This window comes from Rattus norvegicus, chromosome 10 (assembly GCF_021556685.1).
Source record: "Rattus norvegicus strain SHRSP/BbbUtx chromosome 10, alternate assembly SHRSP_T2T, whole genome shotgun sequence".
NCBI classification, from domain to species: domain Eukaryota; kingdom Metazoa; phylum Chordata; class Mammalia; order Rodentia; family Muridae; genus Rattus; species Rattus norvegicus.
This window is the reverse complement of record NC_141543.1, coordinates 64,553,372-64,565,000: the sequence shown is the minus strand read 5'-3', so window position 1 is coordinate 64,565,000 and position 11,629 is coordinate 64,553,372. Positions and strand designations below refer to the sequence as shown.

The 11,629-nt window shown below is 38.7% G+C and overlaps 1 pseudogene; it reads right to left on the bottom strand.

The window, feature by feature from the left end:
- Window positions 1-9,822: 9,822 nt before the first annotated feature.
- Window positions 9,823-10,750, bottom strand: Olr1468-ps1 (olfactory receptor 1468, pseudogene 1; annotated as a pseudogene).
- Between the last annotated feature and the right edge of the window lie 879 nt (window positions 10,751-11,629).

Here is an 11,629-nt window from a genome sequence, read left to right as displayed (position 1 = left end):
CTTGACCTCCCTTCTAGTCAACCATCCAAAGATGGTAAATAGGACAATGTTATGTGGACCTGCTTATAATTACTTCTTTGGGGAGTGATTCTAATCTGTCAGGATATCAGCAGTGCAGTTTAGTAGTCAGGATACCAACAGTCCAATTCAAAGGTTTCACCAACCATGAATTAGCAACAGCAAACAATCCAGTAGAAATGGCCAGGCCTCTACTGAATAGGCATGACTCCACAAGAGTGACCAGGACCAGCTGAAATGCCAGGAGTCCTCTGCAGTGCCTCAATCAACAAAGTGAACATCCCCAATGGTACAGACCAATGAAGCACTGCAGAGCTAACTATGCAAGTGGCCTGTCGCTGTTAGTTGATTCCCACTTATACTCTCTCCAAACATTATATATCTTCCCATGGGTCTTGCCTCAGCAAAACACCACATCAGTCTGTCTCACATGACAAAAGCAGAAACTTCCATTTCATCTTGTTATGCCATGTTTGGTTGATATCCTTGGGATACACGCTGTTTTCTGAAGAGAAGGGAAGAAGCAGTGAGTCTGGGGAGGGGGGAAGTATATGTGTGTGTTTAGGGGGAGCTAACTGAGAGAAGGAGAAGAAGGGCAGGCTTGTATTGTATGGGAGAATAAATCAAAAGGATAAAAAATCTGTCATGACTAAGTTGGCCACATACTAGATGAAGAAATGGTTCATGAAGGAACTCTGGCCAGTTTGAACATAGTAATGAAGGTTCTGCCAGGCCTTTTCCTTCTCCCCAATTCTTCCTGCCTTTCTAAAAACTGTTTAAAAATAAAAATAAAATTTATTATTTTTATATCTATTTATCATCTATCTATCATCCTCAGTGTTTTGCCTGTTGGCCAGAAGAGGACACAAGATTACATTATAGATAGTAATGAGCCGCAAAGTGGTTGCTGGGAATTGAAATCAGAACCTCTGGAGAGTCAGCCAGAGTTTTTACCCTCTGAGCCTTCTGTCCAGCTCCAGATTACATTCTTTGTTTTTATTGGCTATTTTATTTACATTTCAAATTTTAACCACTTTCCCAGTTACACGTCCATAAACCTCGTATCCTATCCTCCTGCGCCCTTATTCTATGAGGGTATTCCTCTTACCCAACCACCCACCCCTTCCTGCCTCCCTGCCCTGACATTTCCCTATCCTGGGGGGTGGGTCCAGCTTTGGCAGGACCAAGGGTTTCTCCTCCCATTGGTGCCCAACAAGGCCATTCTCTGAAACACATGAAGCTGGAGCCATAGGTCTCTCAATGTGTACTCTTTGGATGGTGGTTTAGTCCCAAAGAGCTCTGGTTGGTTGTTATTGTTCTTATGGGATTGCAAGCCCCTTCAGCTCCTTCAATCCTTTCTCTAACTCCTCCCCATTCTCAATTCAATGGGTTGGCTGTAAGCATTCACTTCTGTATTTGTCATGCTCTAGCAGAGTCTCTCAGGAGACAGCCATATCAGGCTCCTGTCAGCATGCACTTTGTGGCATCAACAATATTGTCTATGTTTGGTGACTTTATGTATATGGGCTGGATCCCCAGTTGGGGCAGGCTCTGAATGACCATTCCATCAGTCTCTGCTCCAAATTTTGTCTCCAAATCTCTTCCTATGAATATTTCCCCCTTCTAAATATAGAGGTGACTGCTTGCAGCCAATCATTGAACTCAGAATGGGGTTTTCATTGGAGGAGTTAAGAAAGTATTAAAGGAGCTGAAGGGGTTTGCAACCACATAAGAACAACAATACCAACAAAGCAAAGCTCCTAGGGACCTAACAAATATCCAAAGAGTACACATGGACAGACCCATGTCTCCAGTTGCATATGTAGCAGAGGATGGCCTGTTTGGCACAAATGGAGGAGAAGCCCTTGGTCCTGCCAAGGCTGAACCCTCCATTGTAGTGGAATGTCATTGTGGAGAGTCAGGAATGTGTAAAGGAACACCTTCATAGAAGAGGCGGAGAGGAGGGATGGGGTAAGGGATTTATGGATGGGAAACAGGGAAAGGAGATAACATTTGAAATGTAAATAAAAAATATCCAATAAAAAATATCTAATAAAAAATAGGACCAAGTCACAAGGGTAGAGAGATGGCTTGTAAATTACAAAATCTGGATGCTCTTCCAGGTGACCTGGGTTAAGTTAACCAGAACCTACATGGAAGCTCACATATATTCTGTAAGTCCAGTTTCAGGGGATCTGGTGTTTTCTTCTGGCATATGTGGTTATTGGATGAATGTGGTATGTATACATGAAGTCAAGCACTCAGATTCATTAAATAAAATTAAAATACTGAAAAAAATCAAACAAAAGACAACAATCTCTGAATAGGAAAACCCACCATCCGTGAATTTCCCACAGAATCCCTCTGACCCCTGAGATCCCTCAAGCTCAGGACTTGAAATCCAGTACTCACCCTGGAAATATTCACTCTAGAACTCTCCATCATCACTATCTCTGCAAGACGTCATCTATAAGCATGGTTCTTTGTCCAATTCTTTCTTGTCTGCTCCCTCACAGGAGTTAACCACTACTGAATTTATCCATTCTCACCCTGAACCCTACAATAAATTTCTTATAAGATTTGCTGCTTGGTGTGACTCTATAATTGGAAGGAATTAGGCATGAATCAATGAGAAGAAGAGAAGAAGGGAAGAGAAGGAGCAGGGCTGAGGTTCCTGAGCACCTCAGCTCATCTGGGGATATCTTCCCCTTAGAACTGCAATGCCTCTGCTGAGGATACTTCCACTCAGAGTTCTGTGGTTCCTGGGTTCCCATGTTTCAGGTTGCCCTTCCTTTGTGACTTTGTCCCTCCTCACAGCTGTGTGTTTCCTGAACTTTTGAGTCCCTGAACACCTTCCCATCCTGAACAGAAAGACCAACAAGTATGATAACATTCTTTGTCCTTTGGCATATTTTGCAATACTTTGCCATTCTATAGAAATACTTTGTTTTACAGCTACATTGATAATCATTTTACAAATGTTGTGGCTTCTTACAATTTCTTTCTGGTCAATTCTTTTTTCATTTCAACCTAAGAACAGTTCTTTGTGGTAGGGGCAATGCTGGAGTTCTTAAACCTTCTTTGGGTTTCTTTTCATCTTTGGAATCTTAGTAAACTTTGAACAGATCCCCTATCTAAAAGAGCTTGTTCCTTATTTCAAGATATGAGTGCCCATTTATAGAATTTAATATCAGCTTCAAAATCAGAGTCATTGTTTTCAAAGAATCCCACATGAGTTTTAGAAACATTTCCATGGGAGATTCTCATCCTCTATTCATGTCATGAATTGTGAGCTCAGCAAGGGAGAAGTGAAGTACATTTGGTCAGCATCAGCAATCTTTGAAAGTGTTCTCTGCTTTGTAGTATCTACATTTAATACTTCATATGACATAGGTATAAATGTTTCTGCTCAGATGGAAGTGAATCCTGGAACTCAGAAGCCCAGGAACCACACAGGTATTAGATTGGACAATGTCCCAAGGGAAGGGCATTCTGAGACATGGGAGTTCAGCAAACTTACAGCACTGAGGTGTAACAATGTCCCAGTGGATGGGCATTCTGAGGCATTGGAACATATGCACCACAGTGCTCTGAGGATGCTACCTCAGCAGAGGCATTGCAGCTCCCAGGGGATAGTATTGCTAGCTGAGCTGAGTAGCTTAGAAACCTCAACCTTGATCCTTCTCCACTTCTTTGCTTCTTTTCCCTCAGATTCTTCTGAGGAGAGAGTCATCTCATAAAGGAGATTTGTTGAAGGGAAGAACCCAGGAGGAGGGATGAATCCATGGATGGCTGAGCTCTGCTCCTGGGAATGAACAACAGGGAACTAGACAAGGGCAGTGCTTATATAGTATATCATAGGAGACAGAGATTTTCATGACAGAGATGTCCAGATTGAGGATTGGTGGCACTTCATGTCCTGAGATTGGGGAGTCCAGAGATTGTTTGGGTTTCCTGTCAGTGGCTGTTGGGCTTCCTGCTTAAGGATTGCTAGTTTTTTATGAGAAGATCAATGATTGGTGCCTTTTCTGACCATCTTTTCACGCCTTGTGTTCATGCTTTAGGGTGGGAGACCTTCTTGGCTGCAGCTGGATTTTGTTTATGTGCCATTTCTTTGGGGTTCCTGGGGGTGGAGGAAGGATGGAGAGGAGGTGCTGCCACTGTGGACAGGAGCTGTTTCACCAAGGCTGTAGGCTAAGGCTAAAAAGAAAGTGTAACCACTGTGGACAGCACCTCATGCTGGCAGTAGGCTGAGGCAGGAAAGGTCCACCATGGAGTGCAGTAAAAGAGATGTGGCACAATGGACAGCTACTGTGACAGATGCAAACTGAAGAAGTGTCCTGATGTTGATATGTAGCAGAGGATGGCCTTGTCAGGCATCAATGGGAAGAGAGGACCTTGGTCCTATCAAGTTCCAGTGCCCCAGTGTAGGGGAATGCCAGGGCAGGGAGGTGGAAGGGAATGGGTGGGTAGATGAGCGAGCACCCTTATAGAAGCAGGGGGAGGTGGGATGGGATAGCAGATTTCTGGAAGGGAAAACAGGAAAGGGGATAACATTTAAAATATCAATAAAAATAACCAAGTAAAGTAAAAACTTATAATAATAATATATATAGAAAAGGAATGTATGGATTTGAGTGGGTAGAGAGATAGGAGAGTAGGTTGAAGAACATTTTTTTTTAACTTTTCACTACAGTGTAATTTGCCTTAGATGGCAATGTGTGTTTCTTGAGGGCAGCATAAAGTAGCTTCTGTTTTCTTATACAGTCTGCTGAACTGTCTTTTTTGTGGGGGAATTGAGAGCATTAATATTCAGTTATTAATAAAATATTTTCATTAGTCCTAGTCATCTTGTTGAGTTTTTGTTCTATTTTTTATTTTAAATCTTTATTATTTATTTCTTTTTACACTGCAGACTTTATTCCCCATCCTGGCCCACCTGACAGTTCCACATTCCATACCTCTTCCCTGCACACCCTGTGTCTCCACAAGGATATCCCCACCCCACCAGACCTCTAAACTTCCTGGGGCCTCCAGTCCCTTGACAGGTGCATCTTCTCTGACTGAACCCGGACCAGAACCTCTAAACCTCTGCTAGTGTATGCTGCCCGGTTGGTGATCCAGTGTCTCAGAAATCTCAGGGGTCCAAGTTAATTGGGAGTGCTAGTCGGCCTACATGGTTGCCCTCTTTCTCAGCTTCCTTCAGCTTTTCCAAAATTCAACCAGAGTGGTCGGCAGCTTCTGTTCATTGGTTAAGTGCACATATTTGCATCTCACTCTTTCAGGTGTTTGTTGGGTCTTTTGGAGGGCTCTTTTTTAATATTTTAACTTTTTACTATGTCACAGCATGTTTCCTTTCTGGTCCTGTATTATTTTGTTTTTGTTTTTTGTAAACCTCTTGTTCAAGGATTAATATTTATTTCTCCTTGTTTGAAAGTGTTATTTTATGGTTTATTCAATGTAAATATATTCTATATATTTTGCATGGTGTTCTTTTCATTCTTCTTTGACTACAATTCAAAGATTTGTTCTTCCCTGGTGTCCTATATTTCTCTCATATTTTACTCATATTTTAAATTCTCAGCTGAAAATTAACATTCTTTTTCTTGTTTTTTAGTCCTGACATTTTATTTCTCACATTACCCATTATATTGGTGAGGCTTTCAACTATTTTATTTGCCTTAGGGAGTTGTCCATTTCCAGTTTTATTTCTATTTGAAATTTTTCTTCAGTCTTTCTATTTATTGAATCTTATATCCACATTTTGGATTGTCTAATTTCATTATATATATATGTATATATATATATATATATATATATATTCTTGTATATATATTCACATTTTTTGAGTTGTAAAATATGGTTGCAATAATTCTCTAAATTATGTCAAAACTTTTAAGCAATTTTTTTGTAAAATAAATAACAATTTTAAACATTTTGTAAAATAAAACACGATGCAATCTTTTCCGTCTCTCTTTTCATGTATATATTTTTCTCATACATCTATTTTCATATATAGAATATATGTGTATGTTTAAATGTTGAGTGTTCTTTTAAATCAAATCTCAAATTTTCTCATTGCTCCTTCATTCATTTTCAGACCTAATATAACAGTAGAGTATGTTCCTTTTGTCTCTTTGATTAGTTTTCTTAAATGTGGTACATCTACACAATGGAATATTACTCAGCTATCAAAAACAACGAGTTTATGAAATTCGTAGGCAAATGGTTGGAACTGGAAAATATCATCCTGAGTGAGCTAACCCAATCACAGAAAGACATACATGGTATGCACTCATTGATAAGTGGCTATTAGCCCAAATGCTTGAATTACCCTAGATCCCTAGAACAAACGAAACTCAAGACAGATGATCAAAATGTGAATGCTTCACTCCTTCTTTAAATGAGGAAAAAGAATACCCTTGGCAGGGAAGGGAGAGGCAAAGATTAAAACAGAGACTGAAGGAATACCCATTCAGAGCCTGCCCCACATTTGGCCCATACATATACAGCCACCCTATTAGACAAGATGGATGAAGCAAAGAAGTGCAGACCGACAGGAGCCGGATGTAGATCGCTCCTGAGAGACACAGCCAGAATACAGCAAATACAGAGGCGAATGCCAGCAGCAAACCACTGAACTGAGAATAGGTCCCCTATTGAAGGAATCAGAGAAAGAACTGGAAGAGCTTGAAGGGGCTCGAGACCCCAAAAGTACAACAATGCCAAGCAACCAGAGCTTCCAGGGACTAAGCCACTACCTAAAGACTATACATGGACTGACCCTGGACTCTGACCCCATAGGTAGCAATGAATATCCTAGTAAGAGCACCAGTGGAAGGGGAAGCCCTGGGTCCTGCTAAGACTGAACCCCCAGTGAACTAGTCTATGGGGGGAGGGTGGCAATGGGGGGAGGGTTGGGAGAGGAACACCCATAAGGAAGGGGAGGGGGGAGGGGGATGTTTGCCCGGAAACCGGGAAAGGGAATAACACTCGAAATGTATATAAGAAATACTCAAGTTAATAAAAAAAAAAAAAGATTAGTTTTCTTAGAACAGGCAAAAAATTTCTATTAGCATAAAGTAATTATGCAAAGTAATGATTACATTTCTGGATGTGAATTCATTTTACTTTGATCATAGCAACTCCTTCCAATACTTGGTTTTCTTTGTGTGCCTTATTATTCTTAACATATGGGATGTGTTTCCATAAATTTTGATGTAAATATCATATGTGTGTGGTATGTGTGTGTGTATGAATATGCTTGTTAGATATAGATATATAGGTTAGAGTCAACAGGACTTGTGTACATATAGAGAGATAGAGATAGATGTGGCAAAGCAGACCAAAATATGCGTGTTCCTCTTAAAAATTATATATATATATATATATATGTACTTTTGAGCATATTTACACAAAAGGAATGACATTTATTAGCAGAATATTATAATTCAATGTTTAACTTTGAGGAGCCTTTCATACTTATTTTTAATAAATATTCTATTTGTCGAAATTAAATAAAACCACAAATTCTTTCCTCTTTTCTTTACTTCACCTTAATAAAACCCTTGTTTTCTTTCAAATTGGTGCCATATAAATATAGACTGACAAGTCTATATACTCCTATGTTTATAATTTCAGGGCTAACAATTTGGTTTTGAATAAAAAATGTGGAATTGTGGACATATTCCCTGGGGAAGATGATTTCACCTACTCTCCGTATTTCTTACCTGCATATAGTTCTTTATATAGCCCTGAAGATATATGGGACTTCCCCATCCATGTTAGCATGTATGTTGTACTTGTTTGCATGTTTATAAGATGCTATGGGTATAGCCTCTCTGATATTTATAAGAAACACAATCTCACTTTCTGTTCCTTTGGATCTTAAAATTTTTCTATTCTGTCTTCCATGATTGTCCTAAGCCTTAATTACAGGAGCTGTGTTGTTAATGTATAAGCTGGGACTGGGAAGCAAATAAATACTTGTTCTGTGCATTTTCATTGATTGTGATTTTCTGTAAAGATCTCATGTCTTTAACATGAATTAGGAATCAGAGAGAGGAATTAAAAATCAGAGAAGTTTTTAAACTCTCCAAGCCTAACACCAGTGATATACTACATCTGCCGAGACAGGTAATGAAAGACAAAGGTCAAACTTGGGAAGCATACAGGTTATTTATTGGATTTAATTGCCATTAGACTCTACCTGTGGCTGTCTTCTACATAGATGAGAAGAACAGCAGGGAGATCTATATGAAGCTCAAAGATGCTCATGGATATGTAGGACCTACCATAAGATTTAAGGTAGTAAAATGGGGTAAGTCTTGTTTTTAAAAGAAGAGGCATCAGGAACAATAAATCAAAATTAAATGAAAACCTGATCCATGCTAAGAGTATTGCTAAGATCCTAATGCTAAGAGTATTGGACAAAATGAAAAGAAACTGTAAAATCACATAGTCTTGACTCAGACATGGGTTCAAATCTTTACACTGTGTGATATGGAAAGTTGTTAAGTTTCCCCTTTCTAGACACAAAACAAATAAGGTTACCTTCTCTACTTGCCTTTTATGAAGAATAAAATAAACATATCTGTGAAGTTTTTAAATCCAAAATTTAAAAATGTACAAATGAACTCAAGAGTAGCATCCTTTAAAACTGCACTATTCATCTCTTACTCCTTTCCCCATTAATTGAGAAAAATTACAGCCTGCCAGCATGAGATAATTCCCAGAAAAATATAAAATATAATGATGTATTGAGGGTGTTATAAAAATTGATTTGGGCCAAAGCCATCTTTGAAAGATTACATAGACATGAAAATAAATTAGGATGAGGAAAACATTTCAATACAAACTTGTGTGCAATTTTTTATTGGATTCTATGTGTGGGAGACTTTATCATGTATCTAGGAAGATGAGATTTTTTTCGTGCATTGCTGATTATTGAAATCAGGTTATGAAACATATTTTAGAAATGTTGCCACAGATTATGTAAATTTCTGAACACAATGATAAAATTCCAGGACACATTTTAATTATGTATGGAATGGAGATGTCATGTAGAAAAATATAGCAAAAGTTCTTGATGCCATACTTTTTCTGCATTGTGGGCTTTATGTCTACTACCTTTTTTCGTCCTTATTTCTTCTAACCCATGTCTTTCAGTAAAAGAGAAAGGGAAATGGGGTATTGTATTTGTTAGGCTGCTTCCTGCTGATTAGGGGCACCAAGGTCCTGGGGACAGTTTGATCTTCCTTACAGGATATGTATAACTAAAAACAGCAAGTGCAACATCAGGAATAGAAGAAAAAGAAGAAGCAGCAGCAGCAGCAGCAGCAGCAGCAGCAGCAGCAGCAGGTGTATCTCCTCTTGGGGTTCTAGAAGTTTTGCACCCTCCAAGAGACTAAGAATTCCAAATATTATACATTTGTAAAACTATCTGCAGATGGTAAAAATCACACTTTTGCCTTAGAAAGAGGTAATTTGTTGTCTGCAGCTGTAGACAATATAAAGCAGCCCCATATCCCACACCTAGGATTAGAATGAAAGTATATTATTATAATATTTCTATGTTCTTAAACTGAAATTCTCACTACAAATTCTTTGTAAGTAGTTTTCTAGAATGAAAGGTCATAAAGGCAGAGTGGGGTCCCTAGTTAATACACATTTTACACATAAAATAATTATATAGAATGCTTGTTTAGTAGAATAGGTTAAAGTGAGGGAAAGTCAGGAATGCTGGTAGACATATCAATATATCCACTTGATTATTATGGTATAAAAACATCTGAGAGATTGTTTTCATAGTCCGAGGAGAGTTTTCTTTTGAAACAATCATTTTAGGGCCCCCTTCATATCTCTATTCCTCAAGCTATAGATGAAAGGGTTCAGCATGGGAGTCACCACTGTGTACATCATAGACATGACAATATCCTTTCTAGTTGAGTTATTAGTAGAGGCCAATAATTGTGCCATAGAACAGAGACACCACAGATAGGTTAGAACCACAAGTGGAGAAGAGCTTGTGGATGCCTTGAGTTGAAGGAACCTTGAGGATGGAGGAAATGATGCGTGCATAGGACACTATGATAAGTAGAAATGGAAGTATAACAACAAGCCCTCCTATGATCAATATCACCAACTCATTAATGTGAATATTGGAGCAGGACAGCTTTAGGAGAGCAGACAGATCACAGAAAAAATGGGGAATCACATTGTTTTCACAGAAAGACAATCTAGTCAAGAGCAAAGTGTGCAACATGGCATACAATGTTGTCAGCACCCAGGATAGCAGCACCAGACTCAGACAGAGCTTGGGGCTCATAATGTTGGTGTAATGAAGGGGAAAGCAGATGGCCACATAGCGGTGGCAGGCCATGGCAACAAGTAGGAAGTTTTCAAGGGCTGCAAAAAACAGATAAAAGTACACTTGTGTCAGGCATCCTGCATAGGGGATGGATGAAACTTTACTCTGCATGTTCTGCAACAACTTGGGCATTGTAACAGAAGAAAAGCAGAGATCGGAGAAGGATAAGTTGCTGAGAAACAAGTACATGGGTGTGTGGAGATGGGAGTCCAATAGAATGAGGATGATGATGATGAGGTTCCCCAGTACAGTGGTGAGGTACATGGCCAGGAACAGTGTATAGAACAAGAGTTGGTGCTCTTGGGGGATGGGGAGGCCCAGAAGGAGGAACTGAGAGATGATAGTCTGGTTGTTTCCAGGCATGATATTCCTGAAATATCTTTACTGGTAAAGGTAAGATACCTGTAAATAGAACATGTAAATAATCTCATAATCATTATATTACATTTCAAACAGGTGGAATTTCTGTAGACATAAATAAATTAATTCTTTGGTTTCTTTCGTATGCTGCATTACTTCGTCCTTTAAATTCTACATTGAGATACAAAACGTGTTTGGGTTTTCTCTTCCTTTCCAGTTGGTTATATGGTCTCAGAGATTTAGAATTTTGTTCAGCTTTGTCAGTTTCTACTACCTCAATATTCCCTAGGCCTCAGTGAAGACTGTTTAATGTTATGATTATATGTCTACTGATATGAGAACTTTATGTACTTGAATGGCTTAGATTACAAATTAAGGCTTGAATTTAATTTCTCTATCTTAACTTAGAAAACTCTAATTTTCAAGGATGAATGATTTTTCCCTATAATGTCTGCAGGCTTTGGAAACACAACTGATTTAAAATAAAACCTTATGCCTCTTCTTCTTTCCCATACTACTTTGCACTTTCATAGCATTCAAAGTAACCTGTCATCAAAGCTGAATTCTGATAGTTGTATTTCATTCATTCATTTCTTTCACTACCTATACCCCATTAGTAAATGTTATTGACCCCAAAGTTCACATTTTTATTTCATCTTTGTCATAATTTTACTAAACTAGACAAAAGTATTATTTCACTTGAATTATTGAAACCACCTCTCAAATATCCTCCCTGATTTGAACCACCATACTTTCCTCAAAAGGTTTACTTTGCTCTTACAAGTGAAAATTCAATCATTCTTCCTTGCTAGTGGATTTTTGTATTGGAGTCTCACTGATTGGATGATAAAATCTAAATTTTCTTCAGGGCAAACTTTACAT